Source organism: Chiloscyllium plagiosum, chromosome 8, assembly GCF_004010195.1.
Source record: "Chiloscyllium plagiosum isolate BGI_BamShark_2017 chromosome 8, ASM401019v2, whole genome shotgun sequence".
NCBI lineage: Eukaryota > Metazoa > Chordata > Chondrichthyes > Orectolobiformes > Hemiscylliidae > Chiloscyllium > Chiloscyllium plagiosum.
In genome coordinates this window covers 30910041-30920995 of record NC_057717.1, presented here as the reverse complement: position 1 = coordinate 30920995, position 10955 = coordinate 30910041, and the positions used below count along the sequence as shown (strand labels likewise).

At 44.9% G+C, this 10955-nt stretch overlaps 1 long non-coding RNA gene across 1 annotated transcript in view; it reads right to left on the bottom strand.

Annotated features, from left to right (window-relative positions):
* Nucleotides 1–223: 223 nt before the first annotated feature.
* The window catches only part of LOC122552407, a 21114-nt gene continuing 10382 nt past the window's right edge, over nt 224–10955 (bottom strand). Inside the window, exon 3 of the long non-coding RNA XR_006312368.1 lies at nt 224–4810. This is a non-coding gene — a long non-coding RNA (uncharacterized LOC122552407). The remainder of the gene's footprint in view (nt 4811–10955) is intronic.

The window sequence follows — 10955 nt, the reverse complement described above, 5'->3', positions numbered from 1 at the left end:
CCAGTGCGTTAGGTATTTATAGCTACTCGCATTCATTATTGAAATGAGTCCCACAATCAGATGAGGAAAATCCCATGCTTCCTGCCTTGCCTGAATATTGTCAGCTGCTCTCACCTATCCTGGAAGTGATCTCCCAAATATGATTTGGAAGATTACAGACTATACCCAGCCTTTGCGGGGTCAGCTGCTCGCACCCATTTCGGTATGGAGTCCCACAGTTAGAACAGGCAGATCCCAAACTCAATAATAGGCCCATACATTTGCAATTTAATAACATTTTACTCTTCAAATTATAGCCAAATAGGCAAACCACAGATTATTTTCTCTGAGCCTACAAATATCAGTCTCTTTGACACCCCTCATGTTCTGTCACCCTTCCATCTCTGTAAATCCTCTCCATTCTACAAACAGTCATACATTTATGACATCCTTCAAACACAAAATCTCCCCCTACTCCCGAAAAGCCTTTCCTTCTCCTGGAGAAGGTCACAGACATACAGGCCGATCAAGTTTTTGAATGAGATGAGAGATAATAAGGACGTTATAGGTGAAGGGTTTGAGATAGAGAGCTTGCAGAAGACAAAAGAAAACCTTGTCTTGGCCCTGCAGGAGATTAATAAGAAGAGGTTCTCCTGAAAAGAAGGTGACTTTTCTTGGAAGATTTCATTGAGAGCATTGCAGTAGCGGGAGGAATTTCAGAGGCAGTGATATTTGAAGGGGCTAATGAAGGTTTGAGATACATAGAGTGTTGTTTTGATCTGATAGAGATTTCAGAAATAAGGAGAGCTGGAGGTATTTCCACAGGTAGGGTGGGATTAAGAATGTGGACACTGTAGAAATAGGGAGCTGTGTAGGGACAGGAGGTGGTTACAGAATCGGGAGTGCTGAAGAGACGAGAGGATTTTACACAGCAGATCACACATTGGAGCACGTCAGACACTAGGGAACATTGTTGGGACATGAGGAAGTTTAAGAGATGGGCAGAGTTGTAAGGGACTGCGAAAGGTGCACTGCATAATGAACAGTGTAATGGCTGGAGGAGGTTATGTTGATCATGAGATTTGTCAGGGCGGGAGGGAGTTAGTGACATTGATAGACTGATGATTGTGTGAGCTGGAGGAGATTGTAAAGATTTGGAGCTTTCTATGTATCGGAGTAATTACGGACAAAGGGAAAGCTGTCAGGCTTGGAGAATTATTACATAGAGAGGGAGTGTTTAGAAGGCATTGTAGAGAAAGAAGATTTAGAAAATGGCCTGTATGAGTTACAGAGATAAGGAGGGATGCTTTGACTGATGGATGTTTCAGAGGTAAGAATGGATCGCACAGGATCAATAAGGTAATGGAAACACAGTATTATTAGAGTTGGAGAACTCTTGAGACATCGCTTGAATCCATACAAAAGTCTTAAGGCACAGAAGGATGTAATTTGACCTATGATGTTTGCACCAGCTCTTCATCTGAGTCCATTACAGAGTAGTGATCTCCTGCTTTCCCCCATACTGTTACAGATTTATTTTATCGCAATAATCATCCAATCCCCTCTTGAACATTTCCATTGAATATCCATTTACAACATATCCAAGTGTAACCTAACTACTCGCCAAGTGAAAAGGTTCTTACTCCTATCATATTTCTCCTGCTGTACATAACCTGAAATCTGTGCCCTCTCGTTTTTCCCTCCTTTTTTGAGTGGGTAAAGTTTTATCCAAACTAATCTATTCAGTCTGCCTATCAGTTTGAAAAAGTACATCCGATCTCCACTTAGCCACCTTCACTTCAGTGAGAACAGGTGCAACATTTTCAGTCTGACTTCATAACTGATCTTACTCATCCCTGGAAATATGTTTTCAGATCAGTTCGTCATCCTTTCTAATGTGTTCATATCCGTCAGATCATATGCAATACTCCAGTTGATGTCGAATGTATTTGATTCAAGTTCACCATCACCTCCTTACCCTTGCACTATCAGTATTTATAAAGACAGGAACACTGCATGCTTTGTCTATGTTTAATGTCCTACAAACTTCAATGATTCTTTGCACATCCTCTGCTCCTCTATTCCTGCCTGTTTTATATTATATTTTAATGCTCTTGCTGGAAATTTGCATTGTCTTATGATTCAATGTGCCAAACTTCATCAATCACTTCTCTACTCTTTCTAAGAAGTTGGCAATGTACGTTTTTGAGTTCTATAATGTTTTCCTCACAGTTTACAATTTATTTAAGTGCTGTGTGAACTATAAACTTTTGATGGGTCCCTGCACATCAGATGTACATCGTTCATACATATGAAAATCAATGAGGTCCCCAAAACCGAATCCTGCTGAACTTCACTGAAAATCTTTCTCCAGTCTGAATTACAAATCTAGTAACCATTCCTCTCGATTTCCTACCAATCAGTCAATTTTGTATCCAAATTGATACAGTCCCTTTTATTCCATGAATGAATGAATGAGTGATTTAATGTCACATACATTGAGGGAAAAACAGCGAAACATGTTTGTTCCCTGTGCCACAAAGATATTCCACATAAATGTTGTACCTTTCTAGTGACAGTGTTTCCTCCTCTGTCACCATGGCATGGGTGGGTTTGCCCACGTTGGCAAAGACAGAGATGAAGGCTTCAGCTCACACCCTGCCATTCACCTTCTTCTCAGTATAAATCCTCTTTCAAATGTTGAATCAGCCTTACTCCACCTTTTCGCACGCTCCCTTAGAGGTGTGACAACTTTATGTTGTCTCTCTGTTTTCTCATAAATCCCTCCGCTCTTCCATCTCTACTCTAAACCTTCAGCATTTCTCCTGGTTCACAATTCTGTTCGCTATCTGATAGCTATTCAATTGTTCTTCTTCATCTCAACCTTTTGCTCCACTGTCACCGAGGCAGCATTGGGTTTGTTTACCCTGTCTTTCCTGTGTGAGGAACTATTCCTACACAGGTCCTAAACCATTGAACGGAGCCCATTGTTCAATTTTTCTTTTTCTGACCAACTTGATGTTCCGGCCATACCTTCCCAGATTCATTATTGCCCCACTGAAGGCAGCTCCCAGTCGATTGATTTTTCTCAAACTTAGTTAATGCATAGCATTCTCTGTCATCATCCTGAGCATTACAATAAAATAATCATCGTGCCTGAAAATGTTCCCACCTGATACTGGATCCACTTTCCCCATCTCCTTTCCAAGGTTCAACAGTACATGGTCCCTTGGGGTGGGCACATACTCCTGCAGTAAGCTCTCCTCCATGCAATCCGTCACTGCCCAGACACGGTCAGTATCCCAGTCTGTATCTGGATAATGCAAGTTTCTCAACATTATCATTTTCCATCTCTGTACCCTTTTCACTAGTTGGTAGCCCACAGATGGCCCCTCACTGCGTAACCTTATAGCTTTTGTTCTAAAGCTCCAACTAAATTCATTCTGAACTTGGAGGCATCCACTTTCTCTCAGACTCATTAACTAACACTATCCTGAACCAATACTTCTACACTTCATCCTTTGCTTTCCTTTATATCATTTCTGAATGCGTTATACTTTGGGCTCCACACATCAGGAAGGATACATTGGACCTGGAGCAGGTCCAGAGGAAGTTCACAAGAAAAATCCCAGGAATGAAAGGCGTAACAGATGAGGAATGTTTGATGGCTCTGGGACTATACATGATGGAATTTAGAAGGACAAGGGGAGATCTGATTGAAACTTACAGAATAATGAATGGCTTGGATAGAGTGGACGTTGGGAAGATGTTTCCATTGACAGAAGATACGAGTAACCAACGGCACAGCCTTCGAGTAAAGGGAAAACGTTTTAGATCGGAAATAAAGGGAAACATCTTCACCCAGAGAGTGGGGAATCTGTGGAACTCATTGTCACAAAAGGCTATGGATGCAAAGTCATTGAGCAGATTTAAAACAAAGATAGAAAAGTTCTTGATTGCCATGAGATCAAAGAGGGAAAGGAGGAAAACGGGCTTGAAAAACTGATCAGCCAAATGTGAATGGTGGAGCAGACTTTATGGACACAGTGACATTCTTGATACCACGATCCTGGAATTACATTGACAGTCATAGAAACACTGACACCTTCTTCAATTTCCTGACTGCTCTGTGACTATCGCCCCTCCTTCCTTCTCCCCCCCCCCCCCCCTCTGTACAGTCAGGCTGCTTGTGGTGCCACCGATATGGTTCTGACTGCACTCCCCTGAGCAGTCCGCATCTTCATCAGCTTCCAAACTGGAAAACTTAATGGGGAGGGAGCCTCCCCTCCCCCAGGGTAATCCTCTATTCCCTGACTTATCTCTTGACTGATCACCCATTTCCTTCCTTCTTACATGCCGTTATGACAGCAGTGTGATCCCCTCCCTGTATGTGTTATCCACCAAACTCTCAGCATTATAGATGTCTCACAAAATCTCCAGTCATTAACTGAGCTGCATGACCCGGTGATCGTCTCAAACATCAGCAGGGGCTATGACTTCTCCCAATGTAACAGAAAACGTTTTCCATTTGACCAACCCACTATTCCTTGGAAGGACAGCAATTCCAGGTGCACGGGAACATCAGCATTTCCAAAGTGCCCTCCAAGCCACGCTCCATGCTCCCAGCACTGTGTCTGTGCCTCCTGCTCTGCTGTTTCTCCAACTCCAAGTCCCAGTCGGCCGCGATCCTCGCTGCTGATTCTCCCGCTCTGTGCTGCTCGCTGTCAGGTTCTCTCCCTTTGTGACTCCCAAGTAATTGTAATCCTCAAGCCTGAACTGAGATTTATAATATCCCATTCCGCACTGCTCCCTCACAGGATCGCCGCTGAGCCTGGAAAATCGTGAAAAAGAGGAGGATTAGAGGCGGCAGAAGGTGTTACAGTGATTGAGCGAGCTGTCGGAGATGGAACAGGCTATCTGGACAGGGAGGCAAATCTGCAGTGCCTAAAGCAGGTTACTGGAAGACACAGCGAGAGTTGCAGGCACTGAATAAGTCAAAGGAAATAGAGAGATGGTGGTTTGTTGGTGACGGAGCTTTGTTGAGTCTAAAGGGCTTTTTGTGAGCTGCTTACAGAGATAGAAACACTTCAATGAATGCAAATTGACAGCCAGGAAGTGTGGTAAGGTACTGGACACTGTTGGATGTCACAGAGTTAGAAGACTTGCAATAACTGGGGTGGGGGGGAATATAGATCATTGGAGCACTGGTGGTCTTCAAGGACCTTCAGGCCATGAGGTGGTGCAGAGAATAGGAACATTCTGAAATGGTAGGATTGTAGGAGATGGACGAGGTGAAGTGGATAAGGAGGGTGAAAAGTGTGAATTAAACACATCCAGCCGCTGTAATTCATAGAGATTTTAGGAGCTGTAATTTGTGACAGTGATATGGAGGGATACAGATACTGAGAGGTTACAAATTTAAAAAGGAAGAGTTGAATGCTGATCAGAAGTTTAAACAGGAATAAAAACAATTTCCAAGATCAACAGCGCAGACGGGAATGGATGAGGGGAGATATTGTGAGGAACTATAAGAGTTGTACATAGAGGAGTACGTCACCTATAAAGGGAGAACTGCATTGTCTGTACGCAGTTACAGTGGCACATGTGGGATATGTTACAGACATGAGGAGTGTTGGAGCGCCTGCTGGATGATACACAGATAACAACAGTTCCAACGGCTGGTGCAGTCACACATGAAGGCAGCTCACTACCACCTTCTCAGGGATAACTCCAAACCAATTTTTAAAAAATGTTGACTCAGCCAACATTGCACATGTCCGTCAACGAATGAATGAAGGATGGTATTTGTAGAAAAATCAACAAGCAGCACTGAAGTCACTCAGGAAGGCTCTTTCAGCAGCCCTTCACAAACCCGGAATTTCTATACCCTGGAAGGACAGCAATTCCAGGTGCACGGGAACATCAGCATTTCCAAGGTGCTCTCCAAGCCACGCTCCATCCTCCCAGCACTGTGTCTGTCCCTACACCCAAAAGACTGCAATGCATCAGGAAGGCAGCTCACCGCCACCCTCTCCAGGGAATGACTGATGGAAGGTAATGATGGCCGAGCGAGTGACGACCACATCCCATAACTGAACTTTAAAAAAGAGAAATTCACAGACTGTTCATGTTCTCTTTGTTTTCTCCATACAACCCACTTCACAGCTAATTTTGTATCACCAACAAATGTGAAACATTAGATTTTGTGCGACCATCAAATACATCAAATCCATTTGAGATTAGTTGGATGTCAAGCACTAATCCATTTTCTTCCACTTAGTTCTCTGTCTGTTAAAGAATTCTCAATCCATGCCATTACATTCCCTCCAATCCCACATGTGCCAATTTTGCTTATCCACCTCTTCAGTGGGACCTTGTTAAAAGGTTTCTGAAAATCCCAATAAACCATTCCTCGGTTTTATCTACTCTGCTGTCTACAGCCAGACAGGAAAACAAAGCCAGCAATGTTTATGAAATGACATCTTGCTTTCAGAGCAACATGCTTGGCACTGTCAGAAAACAGAGAGCAGATATAAAGGAGTCAGCCAGTGATATGTGGAGTTCCATTGGGGACAGCGTTGGGATCACAATGTACATGCTAAACATTGACAGTCTGGACAAAGGATGTGAGGGGGTACGGGAAACAGAATTCTCTGAAACATCCCAGAGATGAAATGCTTGTCACATGAGGAGCAGTTGGAGATTCTGTGTCTGCTCTCGATTACGTTTAGGCAGCGGTGGCAGAATCTGATTCAAACGTACAGAATACTGAGGGACCTGGATAGAGTGGGCATGAGGAAAATGTTTCCCATGATTCGGAGAGACTCGGGCCCAAAGACAGAGCTTCAAAGTGAAGGGACACCCCTTCAGAATGGAGATGTGGAGCAATTTATTCAGCCAGAGATTGATAATCTGGGGAGCTCGCTGCCTACGGGGGGGGGCTGTGGATGCGAAGTAAATCAGTGCTTTAACTCAGAGGTAGATAGGTTCTTGTCAGGGGTATGGTGCTGGAAAAGGACAGCAGGTCAGGCAGAATCCGAGGAACAGGAGAATCGACATTTCTGGCAAAGGCCCTTCATCAGGAAAGGACTGATGAAGGGCTTTTGCCCGAAACATTGATTCTCCTGCTCCTCGGATGCTGCCTGACATGCTGTCCTTTTCCAGCACCACACTCTGAACTCTAACCTCCAGCATCTGCAGCCCTCACTTTCGCCTGACAGATAGGTTCTTAATGAGTAAGGGGATGAAGGGTTACAAGGAATAGGTAAGAGAAACAATTCAACCATCATCGAATAGTGGAATAAACTCGATGGTCCAAGTAGCGTACTTCTATATCTGATCACAGAAACCCGACAGTGTGGACAATGTCCCATGGCCACCTCACTTAACCTGCACATCCTTGGACTGTGGGAGGAAACAGGAATACCTCGAGGAAACCAACACAGACACAGAAAGATCTCCACACTGCCAATCGCCCGAGGCAGGAATCGAAGCCTGATTCCTGTTGCTGTGAGGCAGCAATGCTAACTACTGAGCCACCGCATTGCCTCCGTGGCATCGAGATGGGTTTACGAGACGTGCTTATTCATCTGCTTTCGAATTGTGCAGTTATCATTTCTGCCATATCGCTTACCATACATTCCAACACTTTCCTGATTAATACCACCACCTCTTGGTTTCAGATAGACTGCAAAAAGCTACATCACAAAGTAACTTGGGAATTCTTGTGTATAAATCTCAGGAAGGTGGTATACAGGATCAGCAGGTCATAGAAAGGGCAAATGGAATGCTGGGATTGACTCCAAAGGGAATGGAGAATAACAATAGGGAAGGCTTGTAATAACTAGAGAGGGTTCTAATCAGCTCACAATGAAAATACTGTAAACAGGTTTGGTTCCCTATCTAGAGGGATATGTTCTTGCATTGGAGGCAGCCCAGAGAAGTTTCAACAGACTGTCCCTCAAAATGGAGGGATATTGATGAGAAAAGGTGGAGAAGGTTGCAATTGAACTCATGACAATTTAGAAAATGAGGCAAATTTACTCATACATCGCAGATTCTTTGGTCTTCTTACAGGATCTATCGGAGCAGTTGCAGAGCAGATCTGACAGATGGGGAGTGGTATAGCTGCTGGAGTACTTACAGAGTAGGCTTGCTAGAGGGGGTGTAATATCACTGGTGCAGTTGCAAAGTTGGGCAGACGGGGAGTGAAGCAGTTACAGAGGAGCCTTGGCAAATAGGGAGTGATAGAGCTGCTGGAGCAGTTACAGAGTGAGCCTGACAGGTGGCTAGCGATTTTACAGCCGGAGCAGTTACATAGTAAACCTGACAGAGGGGGAGTGACATAGCTGCTGGAGAAGAAACAGAGTAGGGTTGACAGAATGGGGAGTGATAAAGCTGCAGGAGCAGCTACAGAGTAGCCCTGAGAGATGGGGAATGATATAACTGCTGGAGCAGTTACACTGTAGGTCTGACAGATGTGGAGTGATATAGCTGCTGGAGCACTTACAAAGTAGGCCTGACAGATGGATAGTGATATAGCTACTGGAGCACGTGACAGATGTAAGGAGGGCTCTGGAGGCTGATGTAGATTGCAGAGACAGTGTGGACTGATGAATGTCAGAAGTTCATACTGAAAGGGAGGTCTGTAGGAGAATGAGAAGGTAACAGAGATAGTGAAGCTTTCGGTGTTGGAAGTGGATTCAGTGTGTGGGCTAATGTCACAGAGGCAGGCGCCGCCATAGTGATTGGAGGAACACACAAACGGAGGGATGCTATAGGATATGATGTACCAGAGATAAGGAGTGTTCCAGCGGCTAACGGAAGTTACGAAGATAGGCGGGGTTATCGGGCTGCAGGAGGAATCAGTTTTGGAGGGTTGGAGAGGCTCGAAAAGATTGGACAGTTGGGGAGTATTCCACGGTCTGAAAAAATTCCAGTGATTGGTGATAGTGCAGTTTAGGAGAAAGTGAGGACTGCAGATGCTGGAGATCAGAGCTGAAAATGTGTTGCTGGAAAAGCGCAGCCGGTCAGGCAGCATCGAAAGAGCAGGAGAATCGACGATTCGGGCATGAACCCTTTTTCAGGAATAGTGCAGTTTACACAGTTAGTGGGGATAGTGGGGACTGACAGTGATACAGAGCCAGGGAGTGCTACACAGAAATATAGGGAATCAGAATCAAGAGTGTATTGCTGCCTGACCCACTGTGCTTTTCCAGCATCCGAGGATCAGGAACATTTTGAGCCGGAGCCCTTCATCAGGAATGAGTAGTAGGGAAAGGATGGTGTACAGAGATAGGGAGTAACTGGAAGAATTTACAGCGATAGTGAGGTTTGTGGTGATGGTTTTTGCGATTGGATAAAGTTAGTAATATAGAGGGATGGTTCTTCAGACTGAAGGAGGTTACAGAAAGTGAGAGCTGTAGGGACTCGGCTTGGATACAGCAACAAAGAGGATGTTTCATGTAAATGGATGTAGCTTTAGTGACCACATGTGGTTACAGAGATACGAAGGCTGGTAGTGACGGCAGGGGGTAGAGTTATGGAGCAGTGTCGTGACGGGAGAAGGTCACAGCGATAGAGGAGATTGCAGACATTGGGCGGGTTATTGTGGCTTCAGGAGACTGTACACAGGGACGGCCGCCGGGATAGGGGCAGGTTACACAGGCAGGAAAGGCTGTAGGGACTAGAGGATTTGAAAGAGATAGGGAGGTTTGTAAGGATGGTGGATGATTAGAGGTCATGTAGTGGTTTAGGATGGGAGGCAGGAATGTTATAGGGATTGAACGTTACAATGATATCATGTGCTCTAGGAGCTGGAGGAGAGTACACAAATGGTCGAGGCTGGAGGATGTTACGGAGACAGTGTAGGCTGGAGGTATTGTGCAAGATGACAGAAAGAGAGATTATTGTAATGACGGGAGGAGGAGATTCCTGAGATTTGCCATGTCATCCAGTCTGGAGCATTTTACAGTCACCGGGAGATAGTCAGCATTGAAGTACATTTTAAGCAGAGGGATTGTAGGGAGGGGGTGAGGTTACAGAGATAGGAACTGTTCTCAGAGTTAGAAGCATACAAGGCATTAGCTCAGTGGAGTTGGACTGAAGAGTCTGCTTCCTTGCTGTATGAATCTATGATGCGACAATAGAGAATGTTGGAGTGTAGAGAACAAAAAGATCCCAGGCTTCAATAGGAACTTCCCGTGTTCGGCCTACTTTCCCCTCCATTGTCCTGATGCTCACTAAGACAGTGTAGGTCTGGATTGATAACTGTGACACACCTAATGCTGTCTCAGGCAGACTCAGTACAGCAGAGCTGAAAGTAATCCTCTCACAAAGGATGGAGATTGAGCCTGGGAGCATTATGCTCTGTGTTCACCATTCAGCACTGTATCTACGTCTTGTCTTGAGGACCGACGTTTCGAGCTATTTAAATGCTCTCTGCTCTGGCATGTGCTGCTGCGTCTCTCTGGAGTGGAGAATTCTGTTGGCTCAGGATCTGGAGTAGCTGCAAGAGTAAGAGACATTGACAGAGGCAGCAATTCGACCCATTCAGCGAGGGATACCAAATGAAGAGATACTGAGTGATATCACCAGGGTGCAAGAATGATTTCAGGATCAAGCAATGGGCATGGTGAAAGGTTTTTGATTCATGATTCAGTAGGATCAGTACTCAGCGACGGTTGAGCTACGAGTGGGAGAGGTGATGGCCTCGTGTTATTCTCACCAGACTGTTCATTCAAAATTTAATGCCGATGTCAGCTATAACGATCTAACTTCTTAATATCATTGAAGGAAGGAAATCTGTTATCGACAGCAGGTCTGGCCTACATGTGACTCCAGACACAGAGCAAGGAGGTTGACTCTCAACTGTCCCATGAAATGATCCAGCCAGCCACTTAGCTCAAGGGCAGCTCGGGGTGGGAAATACACGCTGGCCAGCCATAGAGAGCAACATCCCACGAGTGAATTAAAAA